Source organism: Planococcus citri, chromosome 1, assembly GCF_950023065.1.
Source record: "Planococcus citri chromosome 1, ihPlaCitr1.1, whole genome shotgun sequence".
Classification (NCBI taxonomy): Eukaryota; Metazoa; Arthropoda; class Insecta; order Hemiptera; family Pseudococcidae; genus Planococcus; species Planococcus citri.
In genome coordinates this window covers 74,139,703-74,151,501 of record NC_088677.1, presented here as the reverse complement: position 1 = coordinate 74,151,501, position 11,799 = coordinate 74,139,703, and positions in this window count along the sequence as shown.

Genomic DNA, 11,799 nt, shown 5'->3' with positions numbered 1-11,799 from the left:
TACTAATAGTCCGGCATATGACAATAGGAGTAATTGCACCCCCCCCCCCCCACCGCCGATCATCAGGGACAACTTTTTTCTTAAAGGCGACATCCTAAGGAACATTTTAAAGCAAACTTGCCAAAAAAAAAGTTGGCCTTACTTACAAAATGGCGGCCATTTTGATTGACAGGGCAGCCAAAATAGCAGATTTTGCGTTTTAACATAGGACTTGCACGAACTTTTTCAAACTTTACAAAGGTACATCGAAAGATCATGCAAAAATTTATCACCTGTCAAAATTTCAAGTGCTAAAGTGGGTTTTTCGATTTTTGGTGAATTTTTGAAAATACAATTTAGGACAAAAATGAGGGAAAAAATCAAAATTTTACCAAATTGACCAAGAAAGCTAAAATTTGGGATATACCCTATTTTCGACATGCCAAATCGATTGGAAACGGTTTCAACTCGTTTTGAGCAGTTCTGGAGCCTCCAGCAGGTTTTTGAATCTCGAAATTCCCACAAAATTCCATCAAATTGGAGTTGTAAAGCTAAAATTTATTCTGAAAGCTTATTTCAATACGCAACGAAGTACTGCAGGTGAATTTCAAGTAGTTTTGGATCCTCCAGCGACTTTTTTAAAATTCCTGAAGCCTCCAGCAATTTTTGAATCCTTAAATTTTCACAAAATTTCATCAAATGGAGATGTGATGAAAAGCTGAAATTTACTCTACACTCCAATTTTAACACCCTCTGAAGACGACTTAAGGTGGGTTCAAGTCATTTTAGGGCCTCCAGAGACTTTTTTGAAAATTACTGGAGCCTCCAGTAGATTTCTGAAACTTGAAATTTCCCCAACATTAATTTATCAAATGGAGTTGGCAAGCTGAAATTTACTTCGCAGACTACATGGTGGTTTCAAAATATGGTTTTGAAGCTTCCAGCTACTTTTATAGGAAATTTTAATTTTCCAAAAAAACGTCATACAACCTTTCAAAAAGTTTCTGGAGGCTCCAAAACGACTTGAAATTCACCAGCAGTCAACTTCGTAGCGTATTGAAATTAGTTCGCAGAATGAATTTTGACTCTCCATCTTAGTTTGATGAAATTTTGGGGAAATTTCAAGTTTCAAAAATCTACTGGAGGCTCCAGTAATTTTCAAAAAATCATTGGAGGCTCTAAAATGACTTGCTACTTTTATAAAATCAGCCACTTAAATAGTCACTTTGACCTGCGAATATTTCAGCTGTTTTTGCATCGCCGATTTGCTGGTTTTCGCTTGTGAAAAGTCGCCGGCTAGAAGAGGCTACTTTTATGAAAACAGCCGCTTTTATGCTGATTCGCTATCTCATTAGCTGATAAATACAAGAAATATGTGCTTTGTGAGTGGCATATTTTAAATTCTGTGCAGTGTAATATTTTTATTTACAATTTTCAATAATTTTTTCGTGTTTAAAAGAGACAGCAACAGAATCATTCTTTGGTAAGTAACATTATATTATACGTATCTATTGAGTAAAAATAGGTAACGCAATAAAATGTATATCCTTATTATGTACGAGTATGTAACTAGCCTATACTATTGTTTTTGGACAATATTCTTCCGAAGTAGGATTCTAGAGACCCCCCCCTGAAATATTTTTGGAAGTATCTATACACGAAAATGTAATTTTTCACTCGATAAAACTTTCTCACTTCCTTTCAGTGATAAATCAATTTCATTTTATTGGGTAAATTTTAAATTTTTTCCTCTCAGATCCTCGAGAATTATACCTCAAGCTTTGTGTAATACACATTTTCAGTTTCTTAAGATGAAGGCTACATATCATTTTCGTATTTTTTTTTTTTTTTTTTTTTTTTTTTTGTGAACGGAATATCTAAAACACGAGTAAAAATTGATTTCGTTAGTACGTAACTTTCAGTGCACTGATTTGTTTGAATTTGAAAACACAAAGAATTTTTTGAAATACTTGAGAATTTGTCGTAATTGTATTTTCATTTCATCGTGAAAAAATGAACGAAAAATCTTAATGAAAAAAAAAAACAAATTCAAAGAAAAATTTTCAAAATTTCGAGTTCCATCATATCTAGAAGGTTCTTTTTGAGTAAAAAAGACTCTCATGGCGATTTTAGCCCCCTCCCATGAAAACCAAGCTGACCCCCTAGAATAGCTGAAATTTGTATATTATATGGGATGTCCTAAAATTAGTTGATTTTGGTCTTTCCTCCTCCCAACCCACAAAGTGGTGTCCTTTGGTGAGAAAATAATTCCCTATTTTTTATTTTTTCCATTTTCGAAAAATTTGGGTTGTGGTGGGCCACTCAATTTTCAAAAAGTTTTTAAAAAAACAATTCAAAGAAAAATTTTTAAAATTTCAAAATTTTGAGTTCCATTTTATCTAAAAGGTCCCTTTTGAGTAAAATAGACTCCCATGACGATTTTAGCCCCCTCCCATGAAAACCAAGCTGACCCCACCAGAATAGTTGAAATGTTTTAGCTTTTCTGGTGGGGTCAGCTTGGTTTTCATGGGAGGGGGCTAAAATCGTCGTGAGAGTCTATTTTACTCAAAAGGGACCTTTTAGAGACGATGGAACTCGAAATTTTGAAATTTTAAAAATTTTTCTTTGAATTGTTTTTTTTTTAAATTTTGAAAATTGAGGGGCCCACCACAGCCCGATTTTTTCGAAAATGGAAAAAATAAAAAATAGGGAATTTTTTTCACCCGAGGTCACCACTGTAGTGGGTGGGAGCGGAAAAAATCGCAATTTTTTTTTTGGTATGTAGTTAAGGACCACCCTAGTATGTACAAGTAGAATCGCGGAAAAGGGTACAACTTTTTCGTACTCGTAAAAACTTTGAATGTAATTTGATGGGGAAAATTTTTAATTATAGGAAGAATTAATGAAAAGAGCAGCTGCGCCCTAGTCTAGTGATGAAGAAAAGGTAAAGTTGATTATGAACGAAGTCTGCAGTAGGAAAATTGTATAATATGTCGGGGACATATGGAAAAAAGTCCTTCGTTGAAACGCAGGTGTACATAATGTTAAAAAGTAAGTGTTAAGTGTAGCATGACATTATTTTCCTTGTTTTTTTGCATTTAAAAAAATGATAAAAAAATACCTAGATACATGAGATTCAGCGTTACCATACCATTGCATTCAAAATCCAAAATTTAATTTCAGAAATGCTCAAACCCGAAGCAGTTTCATTCCAAAGTACATCTATGGCTTAAATATAATAATGACTATGAGAAAAAGTCATTGCGTGCAGAAAAAAAATCACCGTCTGAAAAGCTCAAAGAAATATTTTGCAGCATTGCATATGTCAGAACATTGCGAATTTATAAATTTATTAATTGATTTACTATTACAATTAATTAAAAGTTCAATTAATATATGAATATGGAGCAAACACCATTAAATGATGTATCTAATCGTAAGTATGAGAGAGTATTTTGATCATTGAATTATTAGTGTCTACAGAAATTACGCCACTGAAACTGAATGAAGGAATGCCACCATCTCATCAACCAATTGCAACCATTATCATTGACGAAAACAGGAACACGTATACCTCACTCATTGATTAAAATCAATGACCTCACTGTATAGGTTCTTATGTAAGTAGAAAACAGTTCTGATTGCCTGGAAAATTAAAGCAATGCTGAAATTCTTCAAAAATACCGAAAAGTTTAGAAATGAGATAAATGTTTCATTTTTTCCTAAAATATTTCCCATTTAATTATTATGATTAAAATATTTTGAATTCCTCGTATAATTTCACAGCATTTTGATTGGGCACATGACATTTTCTCGATTAATTAGATATGTACTTCAAAAATCATGACTTAATTTAAAACTCAAAATTTTCCATAAATGTTCGAAACATATTTCCGTATACCTAAATGTTTAAATTTCTCACGTAATTTCTATCATTTTGGTGGATAGTAATATGTATTTTTATCAATAATCTCAAAATCATGACTCAAATTTTGAGTTCAAAATTCTCCGGAAATGCCAAAAAAGTGCATTCGTTGAAAAATTTCATTTTTTCGTAAAATTTCAACAAAAGCTGATTTTGCACTATAAAAATTTGAGTCACGATTTTGAGATAATTGAAAAAAATCATACTAGCATCGAAATAATAGAAATTACGTGGGAATTTTAAACATTTTTCAGGAAATAGGTACATATATGTTTCGAACATTTATGGAAAATTTTGAGTTTAAAATCAAGTCATGATTTTGAGGTACCTAATTAATCGAGAAAATGTCACGTGCCCAATCAAAATGCTGTAAAATTGAACAAGGAATTCAAATATTTCAATCATAATAATTAAATGGAAAATATTTTAGGGAAAAATGAAACATGCGAGAGCTCTAAGTTAATTTCTCATTCATTCAAGTTTTTAACCCCCCCCCCCCAAAAATGGTTAATTTTGACGTAAACATTGACTTTCTTAAAATAAAGGGTAACATCCGCAATCATTTCATTGATGAAACAAGAATGTTAGTATAATCACACAATTCACATTAAATCAACAAATGAGCGATTACTCTGATAACTTTCAAGTTAAACTATGATTTCAGATTCGATCGACACCTTATTGAGAACCCGGATAGGAGGATACGTATATGAAGATAAGGCACGGTTTTTGACCCAGAGATGGATTTCGGCGAAAATCACTCCAAAAAGTGACCCATGTAGCGCATTTTTTCATGGGGTGATGGGCTATGATTTGTTTTTAAAAATTTATTTTCGAGTTTTTCGCTAGGTGTAGAGACAAATTTCACATTTATTTTCATGTCGACTCTTAAAGGTGAGAGAAAACCCAAGAAATGTTTCAAAATTTTTGGACCATTTTTCACGAAATTGTGGCATTTTTAAAATTTTGACCGGCCATTTCGTAGTATCGGTATATTGGTCCCATACAAGTCCCAGTATGGAGATGGACGCATTTTATGTGGAAAAATGACAACTGTACCTACGCAACTTCTTTACAAAGTGGCCGCTCAAAATTTTAAAAACGCCACAATTCGGTGAAAAATGGTCCAAAAATTTTGAAAAAATTGCTTGGGCTTTTCCTCACCCTTGAGAATTGATATAAAAATAAACGTGAAATTTGTATCTAAGTACATCTGGCGAATAACTGAAAAATAACTTTTAAAAAACAAATTATGGCCCCTCCCTCCTGTAAAAATGCGCTGGAGGCTTAAAAATTTCGTCCGCGTATGTATTCACTCATCATGGGTCTTTGAAGTGAGCTTTGTCAAAATCCATATCTGAGCACAAAACCGTGCCTTATCCTCCTATACCCACATTTTTGAATTGTAATGTAAGTTGTGGTTTGTATGCAATCAAAACTTTTTCTACATAGGCATATATTCAATTCTATGTACATTGATATTTTAGAATAATTTATTTAAAATAACATGTTAAATAAATATTTTTTTTGTTGAAATTTCATATTTTATTCATTTATTATTGGGTATTATTTTTTTTCAATATTCATTTGTGGATTTGGGCCTTCGGGAACCCCAACCTAAAACTTTCAGTGGTATGAGTAAATAAGCCACTTAAAAAGCTGCTTAAACAGCCGATTTTCAATTGAAAAAAGCTGCTTAAACAGTGGTCCGGCCATAAAGACGCCGAAACATTCACCCTCAACAGCTGAAACTGGTTTATTTTCCAGAAGGAAGCACTCATCTCGTACAACCACTCGACGTTGGATTCTTCTTTCACTATAAATACTTCATCAAGCAATTTACCGAAATGGTATTTTTGCAACAGTTGCCCATAAAATTGAGCCTGCGAGATAATGTAATCAAGATCAATTCTGCCGTTCACAATTAATTATGTGCAACAGTTTTCCATCCTTTATTTTCTGCCGCTTGGGAACATGCTGGATTAAAACCTGGTGAAGAATCAGCCGCTCAAATTTACAAAGCCCCTTCAGTTTTGGATCAGTTTTTAAAAAATTTAAAATTTCAAAAATTGTGAAATTTTCAACATTGGCAACCCTATGTTTCCAAGACAAAGCTCATTTCAGAAAAAGTGAATATACCGTGTAGGTAGCCCCTTCATATGCTACACATAGGCAACCGCTCGATCATATCGGCAACCAACATTTCTAGTTAGAGGTAAAAATTGCTTCGGAGAAAAATGTTGCCAGTCAGGAATAAATTTCAGTTTTTCTCGAAAACCATCTCGCGGAGCCCACAATTTTTTGATACCATAAGACTGGAAATTTTATGCCCTTTTTCGGCGGTAATTTTTTTCAAAATCCTCAAACGCGAACTCGTTTCGTTTTGCAAAAGCTATAAACTGCCAACTGCTTGGAGAAAAAAGTTGCCAGAGATGAATTGAGCAATTTTTTCTCAAAATCCATCGCAGAGTTCATTTTTTCTCTCACTCTATTTACCTATACGAAATTTCGTCATGTTTCCAATGGTTTAATAATTTTTCATATCTGCATCAGATACATATTAGAACTTCTTTTTATCATTTTTACTGATCGAGTGTACGTACTTTTTTGAAAACAGCATAAATCACCAATAACAATCAATTTTAAATTTTCAAACGTGCGCCAAAAATCGAAAAATGAACTTGGGCTGCTGAAAATTTGGTTTTTGGGATTTTAGACCATACTCTTTCCGAAAAATCGCGGTCCACCTGAATGGCGACATTTTTCTCCAATGCAGTTTCCAGATGAAAGTTTCTTGTTAATGTTTCAAAAGTGAGTTCGCGTTCGAGGATTTTGTAAAAAATTACACCGCTGGAAGGCTGATAAAATTTCCTTCATAATGGTGCAAAAAGTTATGGGTTTCACGAGATGGTTTTCGAGAAAAACTGGAATTTAATTCTCAAATTTCTGCAGCAATTCTCCACTTGGAAATTGTTTTTCCATGTCCTGTGTCCTGCATATTGTTACCAAGTGCAGGAGTGTTTGTTAAAATTATTGCAATTAAGTTCTGAGAAGATGGAGAATTCATCATTCTTGGATAATAAGACGAAAAATGTTTTAATATCATAGCTATGAAAGTAAAAAATTGAATTTCTTAGAACAATCGGCACCTCTTCGCGAAATAACGTGCAGAAAGAAATACAAAGAGCATTTATACGTACAGGGTGTCCAGAAATATCGAGCACCCCTAAAAAGTTTTCTACTAAAACACTTTGGTTGGTCACAGTGAATGATAATAATGATAGCACATGATTGGTTGTTGGACTGGAGAGATAACATTCCACCAATCATATGTATCTATTTCACGTTGCCAACCTATATTTTTAATGAAAAACTTTCTTTGGGGTGCTCGATATTTCTGGGCACCCTGTAGCTGCTTCCATCCGGGTAAATCGTGAAGATTAATCGGAGTTCAGCGCTATCTATAATAAATGCTATGTATTACTATTTCTCGCGTTCAGATTGGCTAATGAGTAAGGGAGCGGTTAAAGTCGAAAGGGTTAAAGAACTGACCAACCTTAATCACCTGTTCTGCCGTCTGTCGCCTATCTGTCTAGCTCAGCAGTTTAAATTTCACCGTGTTTTTTTTTGTTAAATCAAGTATTGAGTTTGAGTATAATGAGTATTCTACGTCTACACATTGCTGATGAACTATACAATTTATCAACGTTCTTCGATTCTGAGAGTAAGAAGAAAGTGGGAGAGGATGAAGACATTAAAGAAAAAATAACCGCATTGGTAGAGGAACAGATTTTAAGAGGATCTTTCATTACATATTATTTCTATTTTTTTTATCGTCATACCACTTGTTAATAACACTCGATGGCATTTCACAATTTTTCTAGAATCACCTGAAGGCTGGAAGTGCAGCTCCAGCAGTAGTAGTTCCAGATTCAAATTCTGCTCCTAGTCCCAGCTCATCCGCTAGATCTGATAAAAAGAAGTCGACGGAGTCTTTTAAATCGTGGAGAAAGGTGAAAAAAATGAAAAGTTTGCAAAGAGAATATGTCAATAATAACGCACAACGAAACAAATCCGTAGCAAGATTGAGAGCGGAACAAGAAATCAAATCTTACCTAGACTCTCCCATTCCTGAAGTAGAATTCGATTATTTCCATTATTGGCATGGAAGTAACCATACTAACCATAGCGCTTTAAGGAAAGTAGCTCTCAGGTTAGGTACCATCAACAGCACGAGTTGTTCTTGCGAGCGGTTGTTATCAGCCGCAAAATTTTTAAGCGTAATCGGCGTAATGAAGATGAATCCAATTAGTAATGTACAGAAGTCGTAGGTTTTATTATTTTTATATTTGTGACGCGGCCAGCGATACCATACCATATGTCGGAAAACTTTTTTTTGAGATAATCGCGTTTTCATGGAAAAAGTCAGAAAATATCAAAAAAAATTTTTTTGTCGATTCATATACTATGAAGCCTATACTTTGGATGGGTGTACCCACCGATCTCAAACACGTCGTTTTAGAGGTGAAAAACCGGTTTTACAAAAGTGCTTTTCATAAAAAAATGTCAAAAAAAAAAAAATATTATGATGTAAAACCATTAAAAGATAAAGAAAATCAAAAAAAAAAAAAAAAAAATTTAAAAATGTTACAAAAATAACCCAAACTTTCAAACACGTTTTTCTCAGAATTTTGGTTTTTGAATTTCAAAAAATACGCAACTTTGAAATTTTGAAAATTTGTCAGATTTTAATATTTTGAAAATCTGTTTGCACCATTGAAAAGAGGAAGAAAAACACTACCAGAAACCACAATAAAACGAAAAAAATTTTTGCGGACATATGGTATGGTATCGCTGGCCGCGTCACATTTCACTAGTCAATACTCTATAGTCTCAATAGTCAAAGACTAGGAGTCGGAAGTTGTAATAATTATTTCAATTTTATTAATTTTTGTAATTATTTTGATTCGTAATCACGAACTAATTTATTAAAAATATATGGCAACGGTTATGCTCGTTTCAAAATAATCGATGTGGCATCGATTATAATCGGTTCCATCTCTGGCCGGTTCTTCCTAATCGAAGCTTTCCCCTTTTATTTTCACGATAGGCAGCATGTTCATCCGAAGCTTTTCAAAAGTAATAGTACACAGGTACTTTGTTATACTCAGAGAGTTTAGAAGTAGGTATAGCGCCAGACCCTGTGTAGGCTGTATTAAGCTGCAACACTAAAAATGTTAACTCGAAGCATTTTATCTTCAATTCAATTTTTGTCGACAACGAGAAGGCAGACATAAAAAAGAGTATAGTCGACGACAATGTAAGAATGTTATAATATGTACAAAAGGTATTCATACTTTTTGACTAGGTACCTACTCGAATTATATCGAACTTGTTTTGCACGGTGATAAGTACATATTTCTCTTTTTCCTTTGAACATCATTCTTTTGGAAACTTGATGTATTTTTTTAAAAGTAAAAATCCTCGCGATGTATTTAGGTAATTCAGACTGGTTTATTGAAGTTTTTCTACAAGACCAGAAACGTTTTGAGGATGGAATTTCTTTGGGAAAGTTGAGTAATAAGTATGGATTGAGAAATGCAACTTTTCGTTTTATTTCCAGCAATTTTCCGCAATAAGATCTAATACTAAATTGATTCATTATTTCGCGATCATTAATATTTATACTTATTCATTCGTTTTCTTCGGAGCTTTGGAAACATTTTCGAAAAATGTTTATTTCACATAATACGTATAGGTAGATATGCCATTAGAGTATTACAGGCGCGGACTGAGTCGGTTGGAGGCTCCTGGCGGATGCACCGAATGGGGCCCTCAACCCTCATCCCACCGAATCTTTCTACTACTGTTTTTTCTCAGTTCTTTTATAAAATTTTCTATTCACTTTTGCAAAAATGACTAGTTTTTTTTAGGAGTGAAGTGGAGAAGGGGGGGGGGGTTCTGACTTGAAATCTGCCCATCGGTATGAGAAAAAAAATACTAACTTACCGAATAAAGTGAAGTGTTTTAAAGATGAAATACAAATAAAAGATGAAATTGCAATTTTACGAACTGATGATAATATTCACATAGGTATGAATTAATGTTTGAAAAAATTTGTTTATTTGTTTTGATCCAAAATTGTAGAATTTCAATGATGAGTTTTTAAAAATTTGAATTTTGAAAATTAAAGGTAAACAGACCCGAGTGAAGCGAGGGCAGGGCTCGTACTTAATTTTTTCTTCAAAAAAGTGATTTTGTAAGCTTGAAAAAGTCACCAAAAAATAATTGAAAAGTAGCCAAAAAAAAGTAACCAGGTATGAAATCCACTATTTAATTTTTATTAGTGACTTAAGTGACTGAAAAATAGCAAAAAATCACCAAAATTTTGAGAAATGAGAGCAAAGTATATATCATGTTGGTCAGAGAACCAGCATAAGGATCTATTGCCCCCTTTTTCATAAAGGGGAAGTCCTAAGGAACATTTCTAGCCCTTGTCCTCAAAAAAAAAGTGTCCCTACTTACGAAATGTCGGCCATTTTGAATGACAGGTCAGCCAAAATCGCAAATTATGCGTTCCAACATAGGACTTGCTCGAAATTTTTTAAACCGCACAAAGGTAGATCGAAAGATTAGGCAAAAATTTCACCTGTCAAAATTTCAAGTGCTCAAGTGCCTTTTTTGATTTTTGATGAATTTTTGAAAATCGAATTAAAGCCAAAAATGAGGGAAAAATCAGAATTTTACCGAATTGACCAAGAAATCTGAAATTTGGGACACACCCTATTTTCGACACGCCAAATCGATTGGAAACTATTTCAACCCATTTTGAGCAGTTCTGGAGCCTCCAGCAGATTTTTGAAACTCGAAATTTCCCAAAATTTCGTCAAATATGGAGATGGAAAGCCGAAATTCATTCCGCAAACTAATTTCGATACGCCACGAAGTCGACTGCAGATGGATTTCAAGTTGTTTTGGAGCCTCCTGCGATTTTTTGAAAATTACTGGAGCCTCCAGCAGATTTTTGAAACTCGAAATTTCCCAAAATTTCGTCAAATGGAGATGGAAAGCCGAAATTCATTCCGCAAACTAATTTCGATACGCCACGAAGTCGACTGACGATGGATTTCAAGTCGTTTTGGAACCTCCAGCGACTTTTTGAGAGGTTGTATGGCGTTTTTTGGAAAATTGGAATTTCCAAAAAGTAGCTGGAAGCTTAAAACTATTTGAAACCACCATGCAGTCGACTTCATCTCGCATTGAAATTAGTTTGCGAAGTAAATTTCAGCTTAATAACTTCATTTGATAAAGTGTTGTGGAAATTTCAAGTTTCAAAAATCTGGTGACTCCAGTAATTTTCAAAAAGTCGCGGGAGGCTCCAAAACGACTTAAAATCCACCTGCAGTCGACTTCGTAGCGTATTGAAATTAGTTCGCAGAATAAATTTCGGCTTTCCATCTCCATTTTGATGAAATTTGGGGAAATTTCGAGTTTCAAAAAATCTGCTGGAGGCTCCAGAACTCCTCAAAACAGGTTGCAACAGTTTCCAATCGATTTGGCGTGTCGAAAATAGGGTACATCTCAAATTTCAGCTTTTTTAGTCAATTTGGTAAAATTTTGATTATTTCCTCATTTTTGGCCTAAATTGATTTTCAAAAATTCACCAAAAATCGAAAAAGGCACTTCAGCACTTGAAACTCTGACAGGTGATAAATTTTTGCCTGATCTTTCGATCTACCTTTGTACGGTTCAGAAAATGTCGGTTCCATCCAATCACATCGTCTTACATTTTCAATGTTGAACAGTTGATTTTCAATTTTTTTTTCAAGTTATGATTCTGAAGAATTTTCATGATAAATTTTCGCCGAAATAGTGACAAAAAGTGACTTGTAAGT